Source organism: Lontra canadensis, unplaced genomic scaffold (assembly GCF_010015895.1).
Source record: "Lontra canadensis isolate GAN:19392208 unplaced genomic scaffold, GSC_riverotter_1.0 scaffold239, whole genome shotgun sequence".
Classification (NCBI taxonomy): domain Eukaryota; kingdom Metazoa; phylum Chordata; class Mammalia; order Carnivora; family Mustelidae; genus Lontra; species Lontra canadensis.
The window spans coordinates 204,784-231,400 of record NW_022631233.1 but is presented as its reverse complement, the minus strand read 5'-3'; the positions used below and the strand labels follow the sequence as shown (position 1 = coordinate 231,400).

Sequence of the window (26,617 nt, the reverse complement as noted above, 5' to 3'; positions counted from 1 at the left end):
TGCAGCTAATGCTTTCAGAAAGAGCCACATTTACAAAAGCCTTTTTCCATTCCTTAGCAAGCATTTAAGATACTAAGGAAAGCGCTACAGAAACATGTAGAAATTTCAACAAAATCTTCTTAGATTAAAAACAAAAAACTTCAGCAATAAAATCTTGGATGTTTATTCTTCCTATGTTAAAGATTATAATGCAGTGTATATAGTTTAAGAGCTCTTTAAAACCAATTCTAGAAATCATGGTTTTCCATACCTCTTAAGGAGACACTATAAACAGAGCTTGGCATCTTATCCTAAATGTGAAATGAAAACAATAAAAATAATTTCTACAGCAACATCATAATGATCAGTAGTTTCTAATATATATTTTGTATAAGGTAAAAGATTTTGTAAAATAAGTTTCTGAAATACTGAACACAGATATGTACAAGCTTTGAAGATACCACATAAGTGTACATAGCAATAGTTTCCTCTTATTCCTTCATAATTCTCATAGACACAGTGAAAATTAGCTTTATTCTAAAAACCATTTAGTTGGGACAGTCAAGTACAGACAAATGCATTCACTGCTATAAAACTTTTCACATCAAGAAAGATTAACAGTGAGATCAAATTCAGATCCAGCTACTTAATCTACTGCTCTCTAACCATCCATGAAGATGGACAGATAGTAGGAGAGAAGGGCATAGGGAGTGAGAGTGATAGAGAACAGAAATTAAAAAGGAATATATATATATACATATATACAAAGCAAATGCATTTCAGATTCAACCTACACTTAATATTTTTTTTCTGCCTCATTGAGTATCATCACAGTTTAGTTTCTACCACTACGGCAAAAATGTAGACACATGCAAAGACAAAGGGTTAAAGTTATAAATGAGTTACATACAAGAAACCAAACACTATCACTTTGAGTAGTGTATAAGGCATTTTTTGGCTATGAGATTATTTTCTTAAAATCCATTAAAATGGTTCAAGAGGTCGATGGCACAAAGAATACTACACTAAAAGTCAAGGGACTTTTGGTTTTCTATTTTGCCTCAACGCTCTAGGATCTCAGGTAAAATGCTTAACCTTTCTGATCCCGATTCTTCTTATACATATTAAAACAAAAATAAAACTAGATGATCTCTATCTTTAAGGCTGTGAACTTTCATGATAGTACAGCATTCAGAAAATAGTAATGCAGTAACAGTAAACATCAAATTCATTTAAGATTAAAATCACACATTCTAGGGACACCTTGGTGGCTTAGTCGGTTAGGCATCCAACTCTTGGTTCTGGCTCAGGTCATGGCCTCATCTCAGACAGACAGACAGAGCCTGACCAGACCGCAAGCAGAGTCTGCTTGAGATTCTCCCCCTCTCCCTCTGCCCCTCCCCCAACTTTCTCTCTCAAGTAAATAAGTAAACTCTTTTTAAAAAATTATACATTCTAAATGTTCCCTTAAATTGTGCATAATCAAGTTCTGTCAAAACTACCTTACTGGGATTCTATTTTTCAGAAATAATGTGTAGAGAAAATAAATATCTTTCAGCTGTATGGAATATACGATTTCAAAAACAATCTCCAAAATATTCAAATACAGGAAAAAAGAACAGTTACCAGCATTACCATCTTTGGAAGCATTATTAAAGAGGAAATCCAGAGAACAGTAAAGGATTTTAATCTTTAATGAACTCTAAGTTATAATGCAATAAAGATCTAATAAAGTCCAGATAAGCAAATATTAATAAGCAGCATAAAAGAAGCTGATAGGTATAAGCAGCTGTTCTACAAGTTACACCAGTAAAACCTCCTTTTGGCATTGGTCAGGATACACTGAACTGTGCACTTCAATGAATCCATACCCAGAAGCAGTAACAATGAATGCATTTTATGAACTGATAAATGTTTTGTTGCCCTTTCAAATAAGCCACATTAATATACTAAAAGAGGAAATTATTCTTAGCATTGTTTAATTTCACACTCATCCAAACTCAAATAATTACACTGCTAAAATAATACGTATGCAATTATGATTATTCTTCTTCAACCTAAGAACTCAGACAAGTGAACTACAGAACTAATAAGAATTCTATTGTAGCAAATCACATTTTGATCAGAGCAATCTTAAAGATGGAAGAGAAAGGAAAAATTAATATACTATTACTGCTCTTTAAAAAATCATAATACTCAAGCGAGCATGTAGAATTGTTTCACTTATGCTAAATAAATTACTGAAAACACATTTGGCCAAAAATCAAATGCTACAACAAAAAAATTTAAACGTACTTAACCAAAATATATTTGCAATAAGCAAAGATACAGTTACCTTTGAAACAGTTAAGCACAAGAACAAGTTCCTAAAAAAATAGCGAATCCATCCCAACAACAATCTTGGGGGTGGGACATGGTTAAACCACGCCAAAAAACAGGCTTGAAAGTAGAGAAAAAATAGCCAACAACATTATTCACAAAATTAGAACAAATAATACTAAAATTTCTATGGAACTACAAAAGAACCCAAATAGCCAACCTGATCTTCTGTTTTAATGCTTTTATTTATTTATACACACACACATCACATCACATCTTCTTTATCCATTCATCTATTTACGGATACTTCAGCCGCTTCCATAATTTGGCTAGTGAAAATAATGCTGATATACACACAGGGTACATGAATCCCTTTAAATAAGTGTTAGGCAAACCAGTCTTAAGAAGAACAAAGCTAGAGGTATCACAATCTCAGATTTCAATATATACTACAAAGCTGTACTAATCAAAACAATAGGGTACTGGAACAGAAACAGAAACATATATCAACAGAACAGAATAGAGAGCCCAGAAATAAACCCATGCTTCTATGGTCATATAATTTACAACAAAGGAGGCAAGAATATACAATGGGAAAAAGACAGTCTCTACCAGACCACTTTCTTATACTATACACAGAAATTAACTCAAAAAGGACTGAAGACTAAATGTGAGACCTGAAACCATAAAAATCACAGAAGAGAGCTCAGACAGTAATGTCTTTGATACCAGCCATAGAAACATTTTTCTAGATATATCTTACAAGGCAAGAAAAAACAAAAGCAAAACTAAACTATTGTGATTACACCAAAATAAAAAGCTTCTACACAGTGAAGGAAACCATCAACAAAACAAAAAGGCAATGTGCTGAATGGCAGAAGATGTCTGCAAATGATATATCTAATAAGGGGTTAATATCTAAAATATATAAAGAATTTATATAAACCAATACCAAAAACCAAATAATCTGATTAATAAATCGCTGGGCGACCTGAATACACATTTTTCCAAAGAAGACATGCAAATGGATAACAGACACATGAAGAAATGCTCAATATTGTTAATCACCAGAAAAATGCAAATCAGAACCACAATAACATATCACCTTAAACATGACAGAACAGCTAGAATCAGAAAGGCAAGAAATGACAAATGGAGGATGTGGAGAGGAAGGATGCACTGTTGGTGGGAATGTACACTGGTGCAGCTACTGTGTAAAGCAGTGTGAAGCTTCCTCAGGATGCTAAAAACAGAACTACCCTATGGTCCAGTTATTCCACTACTGGGTATTTAACCAAATACGGTGAAAACACTAATCAAAAAGATAGATGCCCCTATGTTTATCGCAGCATTATTTACAGTAGCTAAGATGTGGAAACAACCCAAGTGTCCATCAATAGATGAATGGATAAAGAAGATGTGGTATATAAACGCAATGGAATATTATTCAGCCATAAAAAAGAACACAATCTTGCCATTTGCAATGACAAGGGGGGGGGGAGCTCGAAAGTATAATGCTAAGCGAAATAAGTCAGAGAAAGATAAATGTTAGGATTTCACTCATATGTGGAGTTTAAGAAACAAAATAAATGAGCAAAGAAAAAAAAAGAGAAACAAACAACCCCAGACTCTTAAATACAGAGAACAAACTGGTGGTTGCCAGAGGGGCGGGAGGTGGGGGAGATGGGCAAAATAGATCAAGGGGCTTAAGAGTACCCCTAGCGTGATGAGCACTGAGTAATATTCAGAATTGCTGAGTCATTATAGCACCTAAAACTAATATAACACTGTTAGTTATATTTCAATAATAAAGAATAGCATGTCAAAGAAACAAAAATCCAAAAAGAAGAGGAAAGAAAATTAATATATATCAATATTTATCCAATGTGTAACTAGGCTTCAAGCATCGTCCCAAATATATATGACATGCAATATATAACATATATAAATTACATAATTATATCAGATATAATTATATATAACTTAATATTCAAAAGTACCACATAACAGAAATATTAAACTGTTATGATTTTAGACAGCTGAAATATCCAGAAATAGTCAAGAATGCTAGCCAGTAAATTTGATAAGTTGCTTCTAGAAACCACATTTCTCTGGTCTAGAAGCCTATATTCTTTTCAAAGGCTTCTTAAGAGAGAAGAGACTTATGTTAATTTTTAATTTTTGAAAACTGTTTTAAAGATTTATTTACCCATCTGAGAGAGAGAGCGTGCACAAGCCTGCGCGGAGCCCCATGGGGGTGGGGGTAGATCCCACAACCCTGAGATTAGGACCTGAGCAGAAACCAAGAGTCACATGCTCAACCTACTGAGCCACCCCGGCATGCGAGAGAAGAGACTTCTTAAAAGATGCTTTGCAGGGGCGCCTGGGCAGCTCAGTCATTAAGTGTCGACCTTCAGCTCAGGTCATGATCCCTGAGTCCTAGGACTGAGCCCCGAATTGGGCTCCCTGCTGAGCAGGGAGCCTGCTTTTCTCTACCCCCTTCCTTTGCTTGTGTTTACATTAATAAAAAAATAACTTTATAACATCTTACAGTTTTCAGGTAAGATCTCAAGAGCATTTTGTTCATCTACCAGAAGAAGTCCATATGTTAAGACCTTTATTTTACTTATTTGTAAAAAGTTGGTCTTCTACAATCTGTCAGAGTCAAAGAATGAAAGGAGAAGATGCCTTAGCAAGAAAGTAGCAGGAAAAAAAATTTAGAGGGTTGTAGGAGATACAATTCTGGAACACGAGTCAGACTGAGGCTCTGCCTCAATCCCTGCTCCAGCATCCCTAGATTTTTGATTCCCCATTCAGAGAATAAGATGGAAATTATCTCTTGTTACTTTTTAAGCTCTAAAACGTGCTGGCAGTGTTCCTGAAATGTGTTAATGTTGCAATATAAAGAAAGAAACTTTGGTCAAAGCTATTTGATAAAAACTAATCAACACAAATTATTTAAAAAATCAGTGTTATGGGATCAGGAATCCTGAACTAATAAGCCTTATGCTTATGTATACACACCATCCTCCCCCTAAAAAATGAAGAGGGAAAAAAAAATGGAACCCTAGAGTTAGTCTACAACCTAAAAGTCATCTTACAGTATTTCACCAAATTAGGAATTCTCTCTTCAATAAACACTTTCTACCTATTTCAGCTTCTAATAGGTTGTAGTTACTACAAAGTTTGTCATACTTGATTTAAAATGTATCTTCCTCTTACTTTCACTATTTCCATTATAACAAAATTACTAACTAGACCTTAACCAGGAGGCATTGGTTGGAAACCCAGCTCCCTCCTAGTTTTTAAACCCTCATCTCCATTGCCTTCTTTACTGCCTAAAGTAAATAGACATGTATATCCTGTTAATACCTCCCTCTTTCAAGATTACTCAAGCATGGTCCCGCCTCACCTCACCTTTCTGGGCACCTCAGTCTGACTTTTGCCCACACTCCTCTCCCAAAACTAGTCGGGCCAAGATCAACAACTTTCTAATTGCCAACAGACACATTCCAGTCCTTATCATATTTGACCTCTCTGAAGAACATAAGGCATATGAAACGACGAATCGCTCATTCCTTGAATCTCTCCTTTCTGGATTTATGAGATAACAAATCTCTTTTGGCTTTCCTTCTACCTTGCCTAACCACTCCTGTTCAGTTTCCTTAGTTGGAATCTTCTTTACCAGCTCCTTCATGTTGGTGAGTTTCTGGATCCGCTGCCTCACTTCTCTTTCTTTGTGTTTTCTTTTGATGATCTCATCTACTTCTAAGGTTTCTAGTATGACCTATGCGTTAATGGATTCCAAATTTTCATATAGAGATGGATAGATTTTCATATAGAGATGAATCCAGAACTTTCAAATCTCCACACTCTTATAGAATAAAGCATACCCAGAACATTTTAGGGCAGTATTATAGAGCTAAAGAGAATAATCTTAGCCTAGTAAGCTCCATTCATGTCCCTCTAATTTAGGGGTCCATTCATTCTCAACATCCACAGCCCCTTTCCAAGGTGATAGCTCCTCTAGTTACCTGTCACTAATAAGACTAAACATCTTGATTTGCCTATGACAGTTCTGGTTTGCGCCTGCTGTCCCAGAGTAACTATTAACAACATTCTTTTCATTTTCAAAATAATACTTGTTTCGTCAATAAATTATATGATCACCCTACTTGCCCATCCATCCTTCCTGATTTTTTTTACACACAAGTGGATGAGTCTTTCTTCCTCTCTGGATTCTTTACTCCCTAGCTTTAGGAACCCTAGTTCCATTGCTAAGAAACATCGTTATATCCCTCACCTTTACATAAGGCAATCATTTCATCTCCTCCTCTTAATACATCACTGTATACACCCAGATCCCAGGCCAAGAAGACAAGTTAGCATTATTCTGGTTATCACCTGGTTTCCAAGATGACTTGTGCATCATTATGTCATTTTATCCATTTCTAAGGCTACATTATAGCTATATTTATAGTTGCCAACTGCTGACTTTGAGTCTTATTATGTCATTTTATCCATTTCTAAGGCTACATTATAGCTATATTTATAGTTGTCAACTGCTGACTTTGAGTCTTTCATCTCCATTTATGGAGAACTTCGTCATACAACTCCTGCTTCCTCTCCATACAAGATCTATTATTCTGAGGGCTGCATTATCTATAAGAACAAATAATCTCTATATACTAGGATTCAGAGCTCTTTTATTTCCTCTTCTTCAATGACCTCTACTTTATAGAGGGTAAGCATGGTTTAGTAGGTGGTTGTGAAAAATAAGTATTATAATCTATGGAAGGCATGTAGTATGGTGACTAGTATACAGTACTCAATAAATGGTAGCTTTTATTAATATTACAATTGCTGTAATTAGCACTATTAGTCTTGGCTACCTACTATCACTGGTCGTACATTGGCCCATATCATCACCCGCAACTGTTTGCACTCCAGAGTCTTAGAGTTAGGACCTCCCATCGTGTGCCTACTCTTCCATCCCAGTAGTCCTTCCCGCCCACAAATCCTCCAGCCCCTCATTGAGATTCTTCATCCTCTTTGCTCTGCACATCCCTCAGACCCGTCCTGGCTTGGCTGTCTTCCTTAATCAAGCAGGATGCCTCTGGCTCAGCCTTTCCACTAGCAACCTCATCATCACCCAGTCCCTTGACTTTATACCATCCCCCAACCCAAGTTCTACATCATACCCTCCCTTCCAATGCTCATCCAGACTCAGTCTAACTTCCAATCCTCATGCAGATTCAGTGCTTTCTGCACCGTTACATAGAACTACTGGAGAAAACTCCTTAACCATTCTGATTGGCTGCTTTCCTCATTTGTGATTTCAAGGGTGTTTATCACTATACAGCAATTAGGTCAGTGGTCCCTGGTCAAGCCCCTTTCCCAATCACAACGCTAACTCTTCCCATGAACATACCCCAACCCATGCTCTTCTGACTCAATTTCAGCAGATAAACGGCTCCATGGAGACAAGAGATGCCATCCTGGACTTTTATGTATATTGTATCGGTACCTACTCTATTTAATTTTCTTTTTTTTAAAACAGGAAGATGCATCACTGCCCTTCTTCGGGGTAACCCTTTCACCTGCACTCTTGTTCCCAACCCTTCCATTTCCTCTGAGGTTATGTCTAATTCTCTACTTTCTCTTGAGACTTCAATTTTCTGACTTTAATTTTCTTTCCTCTTCAATGGACCCTTCTCATCAGTCCACTAAAGTTCCTTGACTCTTCCATCTTTAAGAAAAAACAAACCTTCCCCAATCACATCTCCCCACTCAAGCTTCTACCCACCGTCCTCTCTTCCTTACCAAAAGTATTTGAAAGGATGTGTCTGCTGAATGAATGAAGACTTCTTTATTTGGTTAAGACTTTTCTGAGTTCCAGCGAGACCTACATATTTTGAAAATTTTAATTACATGTTACTTGGTTCTGATTTAAAAATAACTATTTTCACCAAACTGATGTGAACTGATGAATTTCACATCTCCAAATCTATTCCTCCACCTATATTTTCAAATTTAAGATCAATTACCAGCATCACCATTCACCCAGTCAGACAATCTAGAATCCTTAAAGCCCACTTTGATTCCTCCTTTTCTTTTATCCTGTATCTAAGTAAGTCCTTTCTAAAATCTACCACATCTGTCCCCTTCATTTCTTCCCTGGGCACATACCATTGAGGCCTCCTCCTCTGATGCTACTTCACAGGGATGTTGTGAGAGTTAAATACAATAATAAATGGGAATGCACTCTGTAAGATGAGAGGTACTTAAGATTATTTAATATTATCACACCTTTGGCAAAGTGAGCAAGGGATTAGTATGACTTGTTCTTAAGAAAACAACTCTGTGTCTTAATAATCAGTGCCTTGTTTTCTAATCACAAAGCATCTGCTTGGCAATCTGATCTATAATTTTTCTAGGAATCACTTAGTGTCAAGAGGTTCAGTGTATAGTTTCTAGGCTTCACTACCCACCCCTGACTCCATTCTTAAATTTAAAATATGTGATTCTTCAGGTTTCTGGCAAAAATCCTGTATCCTCTTTACTTTGTAAAGACGAGTGGTTGCAGTTGTATAAACATTTCTAAGTATGTGCAGTATTCTCCCTTATCGTTCATCTATTTCTTCCACTCATTAAAAGTGGCTAGAAGTTCTCTTATTTCCTCATGCATTTGGAGTTTCAATTTCAAGGAATCACATTTGGATGCAATGATGACTAGCCTTTTGGAAAGCTGTTTAATTCTTTTCTTGATGAATTAAAAGGATCACACTTTAAGCATTACGTTTTCATATTATTAAATAAGATCCCCCTCCTTATTAGACCTGAAAAGCATTCAAAGTTTCCAAATGTATCAGGTCTCTCTCAATTACTATAAATCAAGGCCAAGAGCATTAAGAGAAACAAGGACAAATACTGGTGACAAGAAATAGCAAAAGAAAGTAGGATCCAAGAGAATATGGTGTTCCCACTGACTCCAAGTTGATCTTATAACTAGTTATTAATCTGACAGTTTTTAAAATATACGTTCAGAATATATTTAGGTTGAATCCATTTAAAACATTAGTTTATAACCTGGGTTCTCAATGTGAGGGTTAGACCTTAAACTCTAGGAGCCTGATATAGTTTTGATACATATTTTAGGCTAAATTCTATTGTTCCAAATACTGCATAATTTGATGAAAAGATCTCCATTTAACATGTGATGGCCCATTTATTTCAAGCCATCTTTAATGAAACTAAAGAATTAGGATAATCCCTCTATATTACTGACTCATTAATAAAGTATTAAAAATACAGGTCATTTCCATTGTAATTTCACAAATGGCCAAGTGAAGCCACGTTTGATAACAAGATTTCTGAGACTTAAAAAAAATTCTTGAACTTAAGCCAGTCATCTAAACATAATTTGGGAAAAGATTAATCATTTGAGGTGTTCACGTTACAAAGGTATTCTGATATTCTGGATTATATGGCCTTCTCTACAACTGAAACTAACAAACAGATGCTCTGAGGGCAAGCATATAAGAACAAAACTGCCCTTGGTGAAATGAAATGACTAAGTTGGTCCAAAAGAACTAAAAAGAAAATGAGTATGGAAAAATATTTGGGAGTTTATGGGTGAAAATATTAAGCCCCTGGTAAAGTCAAGGTAATGTAACATCTTCAGTACAAAGTCACTGCAATCTACAGCTAATAATCTCTACTTGGACATCTCATTTTACTGTTTTCTAACCAACCCCTCATAAACCTCATCTCAGTACATGTGTACTTCATCTTTACACTTGCTTAGGAAAAACACTGTGATGACTGTAAGTCTCCTCTTGAGTCTACCCTCAGTTCATCCGAAATCAACCACTCCATCAGTTCCACTCTGTCCAAATTATAATCACCTCTGGCCTGAATTATGGCAAGGGTCCCTGAGCTAACACCCCTGATTCCACCGCTGCCCAATCCCTTTTTTTGGCCCAAATTGCCTATTCTCCACTCCAGCCACCGGGGTGACCCTTTAAAAACCCTGTTGTATCTCTTTTCTATTCAAAGGGATGACTCCCCTTCTCACTCAGAATGTTAGACCAAGTCCTCCCAAAGGCCTACAAAGCCTCACCCAACCTGATTTCCCATTCCTACTTAACTGACTTCAATTCTACTACTCTTACTTTACTCACTCCACCATAGCCAAATCAGCCTTTGAGCTGTTCTCTAACATGCCCTGTACACTCCTGACTCAAAGCTTTTGCAAGTGCCTTTCCTGCTGCTTCAACACTCTTCCCCTAGAGAGGGGTATGGAGTACTTTCCCGCTTCTGATCTTGGGCTCAAATCCACATTCTCCAGGAAGTCTCCCCTGGCTACCTCTCGTTAAAATTGCAACCCTCTCCCCTTATCCTCCCTCTTTCCTGCTTTTTCGTCTATAGTCCTTAACACAAAATGACATAGCACATATTTTATTATCTGAGATCCCCAACTAGGATGTATGCTCCATGAAGGAGGGGATATTTATCTGTTCAGAAAACCGGCACACAGTCCATGCTCCATAAAGATTTACTAAATTTATACATCATTTTATAGCTTTCAAACTGCTTCTATGTGAGTTAAATTATATAATAACTCATTTTCTCCTAATTCCTCCGATCTTTAGGCAGTAACAATATGGAGACAGCAAAGAGCTATTAGGAAAAAAGTTGCTGACTAGTTGCAAAGCTCTTTAAAACAGATACCCCGGATTAATAACTGCATCTATAAAATGAAAGCTCAGAGTCAACATCTTTATTAGCTTAAGGTTTCTGGGTGTGGAAGTGTAAAGCAGCAGCAGGCCATCCAGGAGCCATCAGGAAGAAAAGCCCAATTCAGTCTGTCCTATCGATGTGTTCGACAAACCTCGGGGAAAATGAGAGCTGAGCTCGCGGTGTTCAAGGAAATGCTGGTCCGCATTCAGCATGAGACTCAACATTTTCTATCGGCTCGAAACAAGCCTCACCCACCACCAAGTGCGGTCGCGGGGTGCGGAGTCTGCCGAGCACACCGGGCTGGTTTGTTTTGTTCAGACCGATAAGTGGGAAGGCCAGAGAGCGGCTCCTAACGCCTCGGACCCCGGCCCCTGCACGGCTCCACAGCCGTCGACCCGCACAAGGTGGGGTCAGCAGGGGCGGGGTTCTCCTGGGTCGCTTCTTCAACCGCTGAATCCTACGGGAGGTGAAGGGGCCCCTCGGCCGGGCTCCAGGAACGCCCGCACAGACGGCAGACGTCGCGGGGACTCTCCGGAGCGTCTCGCTCCATGGCCAGGGGGTCACAGGCGCGAAGAAGGCGGCAGAGAGAGGCTCCGGGGGAGATGACAGCTGGGACCGCGCGGCGGGACCGGAGCGCACGAGCGACCGCAGGGTGGCGGCGCGGAAACCGTCCGCTCCCGCCTTCTACCTGAGGTCCGGGCCGGGCGGGGGGGACCCCGTGCCACCGCAGCGCACCTCACACACGACCCCGCCAGCAGCGGGTCGCCGCCGGCCGACCCGCCCCCACCCCCCGCGCGGGGAAATAAAGTTGGTGGCGGGCGGCCGCGGCGAGGGTCCGGGGGCAGCTCCAGCTCCCGCCCGCCGCTCCCGCCCGCCGCTCAGCGGCTGCCCAGGGCTGCCCGGACGCCGAGGAGGACGTCTCGGAGAGCCGGAGCCGGGAGGACGCCCGAGGACGGGCTTGGTGCCGAGTCCCCCGCGCCCTCAGCCGGGTGGCCGCCACCGCCTCCAAACCCCCGTCCCTCTAGGCCGCGGACGGTGTCCCGAACCCCCCGGCCGGCGTCGTCGGCGCCCACGGCCGCCTTTACCTGCTGTGGGGCCGCCGCCGCGCGCTTCCACTCACCGGGAGAATCCCCCGTCGTCGTCGCTATCGCCGCAGCCGCCGCCGCGAACTCCGCACCCCCTGCCGCGAACTCCGCACCCCCTGCCGCGAACTCCGCACCCCCGCCCCCTCAGGTAACCCAGGAAACCGGGAACACCGCCCCCTCCCTTCCCCCGTCCGGACCCGACCCGGCCGCCTGCGCGTGCGCGCCTGCCCCGCCTCGCGCGCCCCGAGCCCCGCCCCTCGCCGGTAGGGCGCGTCGGCGTCGCAGGCGTGACGCGTGGGGCGGCCGAGCCAATGGGGCGGGGAGGGGGGCCGGGCTGAGCCTCAGGGTGGGGGGCCTCGGGGCGTTCTCCCAGCGCGGGGGCGGCTTGCCTGTGGCCCTCGCCGGGTCTGCGCGGGACGCCGGAGCAAGCGACCGCCGTCGGACAGGCATCGAGCCCTTGTGCGGCGCCCGCTTCCTCCAGTCAGCGTAGACCCGCCCTGTCCCCCTTGTGCGGGATCGGAGGCCGGGGTGCCGGACGCGTGGGGCGGGCGTGGGAGCGGGAGAGCTGCGCGGGGGGCCGAGCCCGCCTTCGGGCCGGAGAAGGCCGTTCGCGGGCCGCGAAACCGCTGTGGAAACGACCCGGCGCGGACGCGCGTCTTTCGGTTCCGCGCTCTTGGAACGCGCTTGTGGACGCGCGCGGCCGCGGCCGGTGCTTCACGGCGCCGGAGCCTCCGGCCGGGGACCGCGGGTCAGCACGGCGAGGCTGGGCTGCACCGCCGAGGGCCTGGCCCTGCCCGTGCCCGACGGGCCGCCGACCCCGCCGACCAGAGTCGGGGAGGACCCCACTCCCCGCCCGGTCTCGGCGACTCCGCGTGCGGCCTGTCGGACGCGCCCGGGAAGGCCCGGAGCGGGGCTCGGGCCCTGCCTCGTCCTGCACCCCGTGAGCAGGGACCGGACGGCATTTGCGTTAGGATCTGCAGTTCGAGAAACAGAAATAACTCAGGACGTGGTGTCGTAAGGCGGTGGACCAGATGCCCCTCTCGCGCGGCCCGTGGCGAGCGAAGGAGATAGTTGGTCAGGGCTGGGGCAGGTGCTGTGGCCGGCGATGCTCCCGGGGAGAATCCCGCACTTTAACACACTCCCCACTGACACTCGAAGCTCATCCCCTAGCTCGTAACTTCGGGCAGAGGCTGCCCGCTCTCTCCGGCAGTCCCCTAGGACCAAGCACTCCAGCGGTGCACGACCCCAAATCGCTGACGGGTCCGTGTGAGAGACGTAGGCGGGAATTCACGAATCATTACACGGATAATAACGAGCACCTGCTAGGGGCCAGGTACCTCGCTAGGGGCTGGAGATCCTCTGATGAATCTCCCTGAACCAAAAGAGGAAGAGGAAACCAAACTTGACCCGTTTCACAGTTTTACCTAACAATGAACCTACTCTGTGTTCGCATCAACGTTTACCCACTATCTTAAAAACATGTTGTTTTTGTAATGGACAAAGAAGTCATAGAAATGACAAGTAACAATCCAATTTCTGTTTCTCTTGAATGCAAGGTAGTCAATGACCATGATTTTGTTAAAGCCAAACAGAATGAAATAGACTTTGTGTTACAACGGTACACGATTAGCCCTCAAAGTATTCTTTATTTGTAAAGGGCACAAAGTAATGTCATTTCTGACGGTTCTCTTCTCTCTATATCTGCATAACCAAGCTACCACAGAATGAACTCTGTTCAAAAGTATCTTAGAACATGGATATTAAGTATACGTAATTAGATAAAACTTAGTTCAACTAAGATTTCAAATGAACACAGGAAACGTAACTGTACATTCAATAGAAGAAAGAAAAAAGAAAAAGTTACAGATATGTAGAAGGAAGGATTACTTCTGTATGTATCACACTTTGGAAAACTTTATAAGTGGGAAGTTCTCCAGATAATTTGACTAAATTTAGGCTCAAATCAAGGTTATAAAAGCTGCAGTTAACCTACAGCTCTTTTTTTTTTCCTTCTTCTTTTTTTTTTTTTTTTACAATTGACTCTTGAACAACCCAGGGTTAGGTAGGGGTGATGACCCCTGCACGAGGAACTTCTCACTTCCCTGAAACTCAACTATTGATGGCCTTCTGTTGACCGAAAGCCTTACCTATAACATAAACAGTTAATTAGCATGTATTTTGTATACTGTATTCTTAAAGTAAGCCAGAGAAAAGGAAATGTTAAGGAGAAAATTATAAGGAAATTACATTTATACTAGTGTGTTTTACTTACTGAAAAAAATCTCTATTTAAGTAGACCTATGCAGTTCAAACCCATCTTGTTCAAGGGTAAAATGTAAATGTGCGCTCCTCATTAATTATTCACCAAAATGCCTTAAAAATAATTTCATGACTACATGGATATATAAATCAGACCATGTCACACCTCCACTCAAAACCCTGCAGTGGGGTGCCTGAGTGGCTCAGTGGGTTAAAGCCTCTGCCTTCAGCTCAGGGCATGATCCTAGGATCCTGGGATCGAGCCCCATATCGGGTTCTCTGCTCATCGGGGAGCTTGGTCCACCCCCCCCCCCCCGCCTACTTGTGATCTATGCCTATCAAATAAATAAATATTTTTTTAAAAAACCTGCAATGGGGGCGGCTGGGTGGCTCAGTGGGTTAAATGTCTATAGTATTTGGTTAAGGCAACCCTAGTAGACTAATATACCCCCAAATAATTTTAATAAGAATGTGCTACACAACTTACACATCTATTATGTTCATTTTTATTCTTTCCCACATAGAGCTTTCATGAAGGCAGCCCCCTCTGTTCTCTTTATGATGTATCCCAAGTGCCAGGACAGTACCTGGCACATAGCAAACATTCAGCAAAGATTTATGGAATGAACAGTTTAATTGAGACAAGTTGGTTTCGAGTCAAATAAATATCCAAATAGTTAATCATAATTTTAGATGAAGTTTGAAACTTCAATGCCCACTGAACTGCACTGGAACAGAAATGGATTTTTGAAGAAGTGATACAGGAGGCAGGACTTTCATTTTCGTAACAGTAACATGGTCAAAATTACACAGATTTCCACATTTGACTACAGACGGAGTAATTGCTATATTAAAAAAATTATAAGGGCACCTGGGTGGCTCAGTCAATTAAGCATCTGCCTTTGGCTCAAGTCATGATGCCAGGGTCCTGGGATCAAGTCCTACATCAGTCTCTGCTCAGGGGGGAGTCTGCTTCTTCCTCTTGCTCTCCCTCTGTGCTCCCCCTCTCTCAAGTGGATAAATAAAGTCTTTTAAAAAATTATAGGGGTGCCTGGGTGGCTCAGTTTTTTGAGCATCCAACTCTCAGTTTTGGCTTGGATCGTGATCTCAGGGTCATTGGATGGAGCCCACTTGGGGCTCTGCACTCAGCAGAGTGCAGAGTCCCCTTGTAGGTGCTCCCCCTCTTAGGTGCTCGCTAACTCAAATAAATACACTTGATCTTAGCCAAAAGACCGAGAAGTGATTGCTATCTCAAATAAAATCTTTTTTAAAATTATAGATAAATTTAGTTTTGGAAGGTTTTATGTTATTAGGCTGTATATGACTTTTTAAAATGTGCTTTTTAGTAGGCACCTTAAAACTTATTGAAGAAGTCAGTTCTTAATGTCTCCATTAAGTGGCTTAACAACATTTGCTCCTTCTCTTTGCAAAACTGACCAGATTAGGTTTTAATAAGATTTTTAAATTAAATTTTCTCTACTAAATCACTGCTAACTTTTTAAATTTCCCAAAGTATGTATATTTTACTTTAAAAACTCTTATGTCGTTATATTGCAAGATTTGTAAACATCAAGAATACTTTATGAGGTGCTTTTTACAGCCAGTTAAAAGTGTTAAGACAACCCAAATCCCTCTTCTTTGTTGTGGAAACTTCCTGCTGAATGTGTTTTAGTGTCCCACTTTCGTGTGTAGGAAAGACTGTACTTGTGGACAGCTATGAAACTCTCATAAAAGTCTTTTTCTTTTTAAATTCTGAATTATCTTTTTGCTTAGAATGGAAAATACTTGCTATAGTAATAAATGCAAATGTTAAGACAATCTAGAAAATGTAAGTCTTCTGTGATCTCATCCCAGAAATAGTCACTAGTAAGTGATGTACATGTCCACAGATACACACACACACACACACACACACACTCACACACAGCTATAAAGTTGTCACCATCATTGAAAAAGGAGGAATTTTGTCCATTACTGAGCATAATTCTTACCCAAGTGACTTACTTGCCATTTCTTATTTTAACAGTTGATATTTTATCTGTCTTAATCCCCAATATATTCCTGTGCTCAACAAGTTTATGATGAACTTTGAGTTGTAACCTGCATGAGCTGTTTATTTTGAAAGAGCAAACTAAGTCCATCCTATACGACAGGCTAACAAGTGAGAAGAAATTAAGAAATGTTATAAGAAAGGCATGTTTGCTATCCATTGTCAAGAGCTCAGGGGATGATAGCAGATTCAAAAATCACAAGAATCCTCTAAAGCTTGTGGTGTCTCATTTAGAAGACCAGAAAAATGTATCTGCAAGTTCACAGAGCAGAATATCACTTGGCCAGCTCAAAGCAAGTGTTGGAAAGGGCTGGTCAGATTCAAGGGGAAGAAGAGGTGAAGATCTATATGTTTCACTGCCCACTCAAAAAGCATGCTACATGAAAAGATTCTCACTTTGTCTCTAATTTCATATACACCATGATTTTGGACCATTTCAAAAAAATGTCTCTAACTCTACCTAATACCAGACATCAAATTCACCAGTAATATTGTTAGATTGACCCATTAATTTCAGGCATTGATTCAACTACAGGGTATTTCCCATGTACTTGCAATGTTCGAGGCTTTGGGATACAAAGGTAGAGGAAAGACCTGGGACTGCTGGGGACCCCAGACAGGAAGACAAGCAGTGACAATGGAGAGTGATGAGGGTGAGGACAGTGTCATGCATGGGGATTCCTAGGGTGTGGTGGAGGGACATCAACCCCACGTCTGGGATGAGAAAAGCCTTCTTGGACAAGCTGACCCTAGACCTGAGACTTAGAGACACAGAAGGCTTCAGGCAGGCCAATTTTTCTTGCATACGCCTTTGGTGCTCCCAGTCTAGATGGACCAAATTTTAAAAATTAAAGGAGTGTTGTGAGCTTTTCACAATTGAGTAAGTTTACTCAATTCAAAAAGTTAAGTTTACTCAATTCAAAAAGTCCCCTTCTGAAGCTATGGCTTTTGTATTTCTTTGGAATTGAAATAACCTTCCTGTAGGCTATGGCAGTCATTCCCACGCATATGTTCAGTGTCTTATCTTGACAAAGCGATTGGCAATGAAGAGTTGGCAAGCTGATTTGTCCCTGAGAGGGTTTGTTGCTCAGTTCTTTTGTTGATGCAGTGGCTGTTACTATTACTGTTGTGGCCGTCTATAAAACCATGTGTCCAGAAGCCACTAACAGTGAGGCCAGCACTGGGGCCATGACTCTCCTCGGACTGCCAGCACCACCTGGGAACTTGTAAGAAATCCAGAATCTCTATCCACAACCCCAGACTTCCTGAGTCATACTTGGCATTTCAACAAGATCCTCAGATGATTTATATGCACGTGAAAGTTAAAAAGCTCCGCTCCAGGAGAGGGAATGGCATGTGTGCAAACCGATGAGGGAGATCACGGTGGCAGGAAGATCCTTCCCAAAGTTGAAAGAGTAAAGGCCCCATTTCAAAGAGGGTGGGGGTGATGTTGGCAGAACAGGCAGGAGGGTGGGTGATGACTGATATTTTCCCTCTGCATCAACTCTACCCAGATAGATAACTGCTCCATATTTCATCCTGGTCCTCTTATTTTTTATTCTAATTTTTTTGGGGGGGCAGGGGAGGAGCAAAGGGAGAGGGAGACAAAGAATCTTAAGCAGACTCCATGCCCAGTGCAGAGCCCCACACGGGGCTCCATCTCACAACCCCAAGATCATGGCCTGAGCCAAAATCAAGAGTCTCATGCTTAACCGACTGAGCCACCCAGGCACCCCCATCCTGGTTATTTTAAACTAAGCCATGTTCCATATTGTTTACATTGCTCAATCACTTGTTGCAGGACCTCAAAACATAGGTTAAACTCTTGTGGGGCAAATAAATATCTTGGGTCTATTGGGTGGCTGTTAGTGGGATGCATTATAACTATAACAACAGGTCATGCTGACTCCCCAGAGTGGCTGGCGGAGAGTCTGTTTTAAGGTGGACCAGACGCCAAAGGATAAAGGTTTACCCTAAGCCAGGATGGACAGAAGGAGTCGGTCCCACCTAACAGCTTTGCTCTCTCAGACTATCTAGACTTCGTCCTATGCTGGCCTGAGGCTGCATCGAATGTGCAAGAGGCACTTGGTAACTACAGGTTAAGGTATAAATTAAAGTATGCATTTTTTTTTCTCTCTCTCTAATTATTTATTTATTTGAGTGAGAGAGAGAGAGAGAGAGAGAGAGAGCATGAGAGGGGAGAGGTCAGTGGGAGAAGCAGACTCTCTGCCGAATAGGGAGCCCAATGTGGGACTCGATCCCAGGACTCCAGGATCATGACCTGAGCCGAAGGCAGTTGCTTAACCAACTGCACCACCCAGGCACCCAACATTTTCTCTCTTTTATCTACCAAAAGAGAAAGTACATCCCAAGTAATTGTGGCAGATAAGTGAGAACACAACCTCTGATAGTCTTCCTTGTTTCCCTACCTCCCAATAACTACTCCTATTCTTGTTATCTGTTAGTCTCAAATACCCTTTGAGTTTATTATGTCGTGAGGACTCTAGATAAACTAGAGTCCTAATAAATAAACTCATAATAAACTCAAAGAGACTCTAGTTTATCTAGGACTCATTTTGAGCAGATAGAGGCTGCTCAATAGGTTTTTTGAGTAAACAAGGAAGATAACGACACAGAGGAACACACGTAACTGGGAGAATTTTCTATGACCGATAGTCAGTCATGGTCAACCGTTGTTAGAGGTGTAGTCAGTCATGGTCAACAGTTGTTAGGTGACGTGTCTTTTATACTTAAGGAGATTTTATTTAAATCCTTATATTCGTGGCTGCAATATCCAAATGGTTTATATCTGTGAGCATTCTTACGTGACATCCTATTTGTCAGTAAAGCACTGTTTTATGCAAAAGGAAATCAAACTTATAAAAATTGCATAATCATTTCCCCAATTCACCATGTAAACTAATCTGAGAGGTAAAGAGCTGTAACGTATTTGGAGCCAGAACTGGGTATTAATGCTAAAACATAGCCGAAGCTATATTTACCTATGGAATTCAGATAGTGGGAGTTGTAGGGGTCCCAGTGAGACCCTCCAGGAATAGATTGGCACGAATCAGGGAGGAGTATTCTGGAGAAGTGGGAACACAAGCTCCTCTAGTAATAAAACTTGGGTTGCAGAGGGAAGGGATGCTTGTACATATGGCACAGGGTCTGGTAATCAAATTTGTTCCCCACCAGCACCCTAGTTCTAACTCTGTCTTGAGATTCAAAGATATTTGAAAGGCGGGGCTCAGTGGGTTAAAGCTTCTGCCTTCGGCTCAGGTCATGATCCCAAAGTCCTGGGATCGAGCCCCGCATTGCAGGGAGCCTGCTTCCTCCTCTCTCTCTGCCTGCCTCTCTGCCTACCTGTGTCTGTCAAATAAATAAATAAAATCTTTAAAAAAAAGATATTTGAAAGGCATCTGAGATTAAAAATGGAAAAGACTGTTTATGTAGAATCCCTGGTCCCAGGCAGCCGTGCATTAGAATCCACACAAACAAGTAGTCATATCAGAGAACAAAGTCATATATAGAGCAAAAATGACCCCATGGGGGCGGGGGAGGGGCTGCAGTGTGTCAGTTGCAGCAGAGGGAGGTCCTTCATCAGATGTCTGCCTGGAGTCTTGAATCATAGCAAAGCCCTTCTCCCTGACCAGGTGCGCTGACATCCAAGCCATGCAGAAAACACAGGGCTCCAAGGAACCTAGAATTCATTTTGGAAACCCTTGTCTCAGGGGCAGCTTTTGTGTTTCTGATGCAGCTATTCTGTGAACAAAGGTCTGAGAAATCGGTATCGTTTAGCAGAACAGATGCAGCCCGGGTGAGCCATCTCATTGAAAATAAAATGAAGACTCTGTTTGGAAGTAGACGCTCTGACACAGAAAAGGGGCCCGGAACACACAATAATATTGGGGAAAAATCACAGACCTTATATTGGAAAATCAATCACTGAAATAGGAAGTGAAGACTGGGTGTTTCTAGATTCTAGGACTTGAACTGAGAAAATGGTTTATCAGAGACAACATATTAAAGCATCATTGTGAACAACAAAGGACCTTAGATAAGCAACTATCTAAAAATATCTGGGCCAGGGGCACTTGGGTGGCTCAGTGGTTAAATCCTCTGCCTTCAGCTCAGGTCATGATCTCAGGGTCCTGGGATCAAGTCCCACATCGGGCTCTCTGCTCAGCAGGGAGCCTGCCTCCTCCTCCTCTCTCTCTCTGCCTGCCTCTCTGCCTACTTGTGATCTGTCAAATTAAAAAAAAAAAATCTTTAAAAAAATATATAAAAATAAAAATAAAAAAAATAAAAATATCTGGGCCATTTAATAACATAATCTTCTGGATTTTTATCCATAAATTTAAAAAAATAGATATCATCCTGTCACTTCTCACGCGTTAGTGTAGCAGAATAGTTGAATCAGCAAAACCCCAAGGCAGCATCCCAGGAGCAGGTAAGCTCCGCCTTCAGTGGGATGAGGACTCCCTGCCGCAAGATGGTCTCACCAAAATGCATTGCCTCCCTGGGCAAGGGGGAAGTGACTCTGTGACAAGAACCTTGCCCCTATGGGTGGACTTTGTGGTCGGTGTGCAAGCTGCCACTTGACTCCGATTCTCCCAAATTCCGTGATTTCTGAAAGATACTCCCCTTTCCATCTTATCCCCCAGACCCCCTAACATCAGACACACTCTCGCAAAGAATCAGACACAGCAACTGGAAATAAAAAGAGTGACTATAGCTCTGCTTCTATGATGGCTGTTCATACAGTGCAAGTGTCTTCTCAGACACTAAAAGCACACGCCAAGAATGTGAGGTCACCAAATCAGAATAATACATGACCAGGAAATGTCGTGTAAAGCACCCCTCTCAAGGTCACGCACCCCTCAGGATAACCTCCCTGACTTGTTTCCTGCCCAGCCTATAATACCGTTTCTGGAACTCTGCTGCCTACTGATAAATCAGGTCTACTACAGAGCGAGGGTTTCCTGATGGGATAGAGGCAACATGAATTTACTGTGAGGTGTACCTCCCCTCATGGTTGGAAGCCCAGCTCGGAATGCCCCAGTGGCGATCCTCCATGACCAACTTAGGCACTCTAGTGGCCTGGGTCCTTTACACGTTGAAGCAGCTACGAGGTGAGCAGCTATCCTACCCACCGTGGCTGATTCTCAGCAATGAGAAATAGAATTAGAACATTCATCCCTTGGGTGTGTTGGGGGGGGTGGTTGCTGAAATTTGATAGATTCCAGTCAGATATATAAGGGAGGTCTTCGAAAATAAGCTGACTCGGTGGCCACTGGGGACTGGGCTAGCCAAGGTGGTGGGAAAGAGTTGAGTGCCAACAATATTCACCTCAAGTGCCCCCGAACGGCACCCTCCATGGCTGCCTAACCAGATGCCTGAGAATCAGTGTGACAGACACCACTTACAGGGAAGGAGAGCAGGGAAAGGACATTTGCCTCCTAATGGATAGTCTCTTGTCTTAACACCAGGCACTGCCCTCATCTTTTCCCCACTACTTCGAAACGCGACCCTATTTCACACTAAATTCCTTTCTATTTTCCAGGCTGCTTCTGAACTCTCTAGAATAGAGATACACAGATCCATAAACCAAGAGCCCCCAAAAGGGGTATTAGTTGTCAGAAGTGCTGTCTCATTTTTCCCCCTTTTATGTGTGCAGCCCTGGGCTTTCTCCCTTGCACACGCAAGTGATTGATTGTATCGTCTGAATCCCGTAATCATTCCAAACAGGTGTTCTTTTCCCTGACCGCTTCTTCAGTTGCAGGGAGTGAAGAGGGAGGAATGGAGGAAGGGAGAAAACATCCCACTTAATGTTAGTTTATCAGTCTATGTGGAAAAAAAGAAAATCAGTAGTCTTGCCTTGTACTCCCTTCCCTTCTGGAGAAGACCTGAAAACATGGAGGAGAGGGATGTCATTTGGAAGATCTGAAAGTAACTTTCTTACAAGAATTGGGGGAAATTGTAGGGGGAGGCGAGCCACGAGAGACTGCGGACTCTGAGAAACAAACCGAGGGTTTTGGAAGGAAGGGGGTGGGGAGATGGGTGAGCCTGGTCGTGGGTAATAATGGGGGCACGTATTGCACAGAGCACTGGGTGTGGTGTGTAAACAGTGAATCTTGGAACACTGAAAAATAAGATTTTTTTAAAAACCAAAAGATCAAAAGAGAGGGAGACAAACCAAAATACAGCCTTTTATCTTTAGAGAACAAAATCTGGTTACCAGAGGGCGTGGGGACTGGAGGGATGGGTGGAACAGGTGATGGGGATTAAGGAGTGCACCTGTCATGACAGCACGGGGTGAAGGATGGAGTTGTTTAATCACTATATTGTACATCTGAAACAAATGTAACTTTGTATGTTACTTATATTAGAATTAAAATAAGGTTTAAGAATTTAAAAAAAGAAAAAAGAAAGTAACTTTGTCGGTCAGTTCTTTGAAGGCAAGGAGCTGTGCTGGTTTATGACACAGGAAAAGTGTCGTAATTTGGCACCAACATCCTAACAGTGACTATGAAGACATCTTTGGCACACTGGTACTATAGGCCAGAAATAACCATGTGGAGTAGGCTAGAATATTTTACCTGCAGGTTTTCAGAAAAACTCATGCCAATACTGCCCAGATGGGATGTACACATAAAGCATAGGACTTACCATCTATTTTTACCAAGAGTATTTTTTCAGATTTTTTTTTTATCAGCTTGGCTCAGGGCTTTCTTTCTCTGTGCCTATTCCTTATTTACAAAAACCAATCTCCTCAACTGTCACGTTTTAAAATCCTGCCAGCTCCTTTCCTATCAGATACGCCCCCAATGTCCCTGGAATTGTGCTTTCTACTCGAAGATTTTTTTTTTTAATCGGAATAGGAATGATCAAGTATTGGTGTCCTCCACCCTTTAAAGAATTCCATTTAGCTTGCTTTGAGAGATGAGTACGGATCCTGCTGACGGCTAAAGATGCTCCGGTGTTGCCTAGGGTGCCAGGCGCTATGATATTCGGATGATCTGTGTGTGTGTGTGTGTGTGTGTGTGTGTTCTGAGCATTTGGATCGGTCTTTTCTGATGAGTGTACAGGAACATTTGTTATTTTACTGATGGCAGAATCAGAGCCTAGAGAACTAGTAGAGAAAGATAAACTGTGTAGGGGAGGGCAGGGCTGGAACAGGGGACTCTTGTCTCTACACTCCCAAGCGTGTCCTAACCAAGTAGTCACTGACAAATGCGCTAACTGGATTTCTTGAAAGGATTTTCTTAGAAGCATCTTGCTTGCCAGAGTCTAATTCTAGAGTCCAAGTGTTATTAGCACTTACACGTTTCAAGGGGTTTGCAACTTCTCTACGTGGGAAACATATTTCACTGCAGGGTACAGTCAAATGTTCTTTGTGGGGTGTTTGTTGTGCTTTAATTTTCCCAGCATCACTGCGAGGGAAAGTATATACGGCTGCGTTTCCGTGTTGAAGGTGACACTTACCAGGCACAGTGACCTCAGAGGGAGAAAGACACAAGTCAGAATGATCATATGACCCAGTAATTCTGCCCTTAGGTGCATTCTCCAGGGACCGAGAGCAGGGCCTTGAGTGGATGTTTGTAACGCTGCTGTTCACAGCACCAGCATCACAGTAATTGCCGGGTGGAACAACCCAAGGATCCGTAGGTGAATGAACGCCCAAAGAAAACGCAGTAGGTCCGGACAACGGCACATCACTCAGTCTCAAAGAGGAAGTTCTGCCTGACACAGGCTGCCACACGAACAGACCTCGAGGACATCACGCAAAGTGAAACAAGCCAGTCATGAAGGGAATTAGGGCGTACGATTCCACTAATAGAAGGCACCTAGTTTAGTGAAATTCATGGAGATAGAAAGCAGAATTCTGCTTGCCAGGAGCTGGGGGAGGGGGTGGAGAGTTCGTGTTAAATGAGGACAGTTTTAGTCGGGGAGGACAAGAAAGTTCAGAGACCGCTGCTGGTGATGGTCGCCAAACTATGTGAATGTACTTAATGCCACAGAACTGTCCACTTCAAATAGTAAAACTGGGAAAGATTTGTGTGATACATAGTTTATCTCTCTCTCTCTCTCTCACACACACACACACACACTCACACCAGGAGACAGAGGAATTAACCTTGATCTGGAAGGAGAGCGTTGGAGAAGTCTTCTCAGAGGACATGGCTTTGTCTTGAGAGATGAGGAGAGCTGTGGTAGATGAGACAGAAGAAAAAGGTATTCGGGGCTAAGGGGATAACGTCAGGAAGTCATAAGGCGATTGCAAGGTCATATTCCAGGAAGAGCAACTCATCCAGGTGCCTGGATACTTGCAGGTAAGTTACAGCAGATGAAGCCACAATGGCGGGGTGCGGGGACAGGTCTTGAATGCCCCGCCTGCCCTGAAAGATGTTTGAGCTTTATTCTGCAGGCAGTGGGAAGCCACTGGAATCTTTTAAGCTTGGAGATGTGACCAAGGTTTCATTTTGGAAAGATGATGTTTGGCAGTTGTGTGAGGAACGGATTGGAGGGGGAAGACATGAGAAGCAGGGATTCTGGTGGTAAGACCATTGCAATGAGCCAAGGGAGAGATCACGAGGGCCCAGCTGAGAGGATGTGGGAGGGAAGGGGCCATTCAAAGGTTTTTGGGAAACACTTAGAAGTGGGGAAGAGGAGCTCATGCGGTGGGGGTGGCTCCCAGGCTTCGGGGTTGGCTTCATCCATCCCCCAGCCAGGCTGACCCATCCCCAGGCTATCCACATCCCGGGTCAGAACAGTTGATCAAGACCCACACAACCATGATCCTAGCCAGGACTCGTTCTCGACTCCCGCTCTCTAGAATCCCGTCTTCCGCATGATCCTCAGTTGCCTCCCAGCTGGGTGGGCATTCTGGCTCCTCTGAGCACTCCTTCGAATCTCCTCCAGACTCCCCACCTCCCCTTCCCTCCCCTACAACTGCAGCTGTGGGACTTGTCCCCTTCATAATTCCCCACTCCTATCCATAGCTCTATGCTCACTCCCTCTTCCTCACACACCAGCGTCTGGCCTCCAAGATAGAGGGGCAGGGAGAGACTTGAAATCTCCTTAGCACAGACTAGGGATATAACAGAGGCTGGAGGTCAGACGGGGACTAGCAGCAAGGGGTGAGAGAGAGAAAGAGTGAGTGCCCTTGGGGTCTGCTGAGTTTCAGGCACCTGGGAGTCCACCTGCACCCGTTTATTAAATGAGTCCTTGGAGTTAACGACGTGCCCCAGACCAACCATGTCAGTTTCCTGGCATCCAAGAACCAGAGCTGCAGTCTTTCTAGTGAGGGTCTTTGGCTCAGCCCACTCCACAGGCATATCTTCATTCTCCTCCTCTTTCTGCACAGTACCCGACCACTCTCTGAGCAAGCAGCCTGTCGGGACCAGCTCCCGGGAGCCCCAGCACTGCCAGGACCCCATCTGCTAATCCCCTGACTCAGCGGTTCTCGAGTTCTCAGTCTGTCCCCGGCCGGCCCACCAGAGCGGCACACATGCTCAGCTGGCGACAGGAAGTCTCAGAAACACGGTCACCTACCTGCACGGTGATTCCCTCCTCCGGGTGAACGAGGAACTCTTTCCTTTGGGAGCCCCACGGCAGGCTGATTAGCAACCAGCCTCTGGGTCAGCTGCAGAGAAACAGGTTCTCCTCCACGCTGCGAAGCAATCTTTGGCGCTTGTTTGTAGTTAACTTCTGGCTTCCGTTCAGCTTAGGGGAGGATCATTCTCCTGGCAACGTAAGAACATGCACAGTTGAGTCAAACAGCCCAAGAGATGGCAAAGGCAAAGCCTGCGGCACGGTCTGATGTCACCAGAGGAAGATACGGGAGCAGATGGGAAAGGCGGTACCTCCATGGACCGCAAGAACCTCAGAACACAGCCTCCCCGTGGAAGAACGGGTGACTGCTGAAAGAGGCGATGCACCAAACACGGGCACTGAAACTACCCTCATCCAAGCCAAACTGTCATTGGAAATGGCTGCGAGTCTGCCCAAGGCTGCTTTTGCATTTGGTGATGGAGCTAGGCAATGTCTGTGTTGCCAGGAAAGCGAGTGGCCCTCTCTGCCCCTGGCTCCTTGGCAGGTGGCCACATTCAGATCACATGGGGCATCTGGCAAATCAGGCCCAATTCCTTTGCAGTGGGGCTGCAGCAAGGATTTCCAGTTA

General features: G+C 43.5%; 1 protein-coding gene across 6 annotated transcripts in view; it reads right to left on the bottom strand.

The window, feature by feature from the left end:
* Positions 1–26,329, bottom strand: part of LYST (lysosomal trafficking regulator) — a 184,830-nt gene extending 158,501 nt beyond the window's left edge. For 4 of the 6 annotated variants that reach the window (XM_032849677.1, XM_032849681.1, XM_032849683.1 and 1 more), the window contains exon 1: positions 12,161–12,200. The gene's annotated coding sequence lies outside the window, so the exon portion shown is untranslated. Of the gene's footprint in view, positions 1–12,160; positions 12,201–23,758; positions 23,815–25,989 lie in introns of those variants that run through there. The other 2 variants (XM_032849679.1, XM_032849678.1) reach the window with 2 other exon arrangements.
* Between the last annotated feature and the right edge of the window lie 288 nt (positions 26,330–26,617).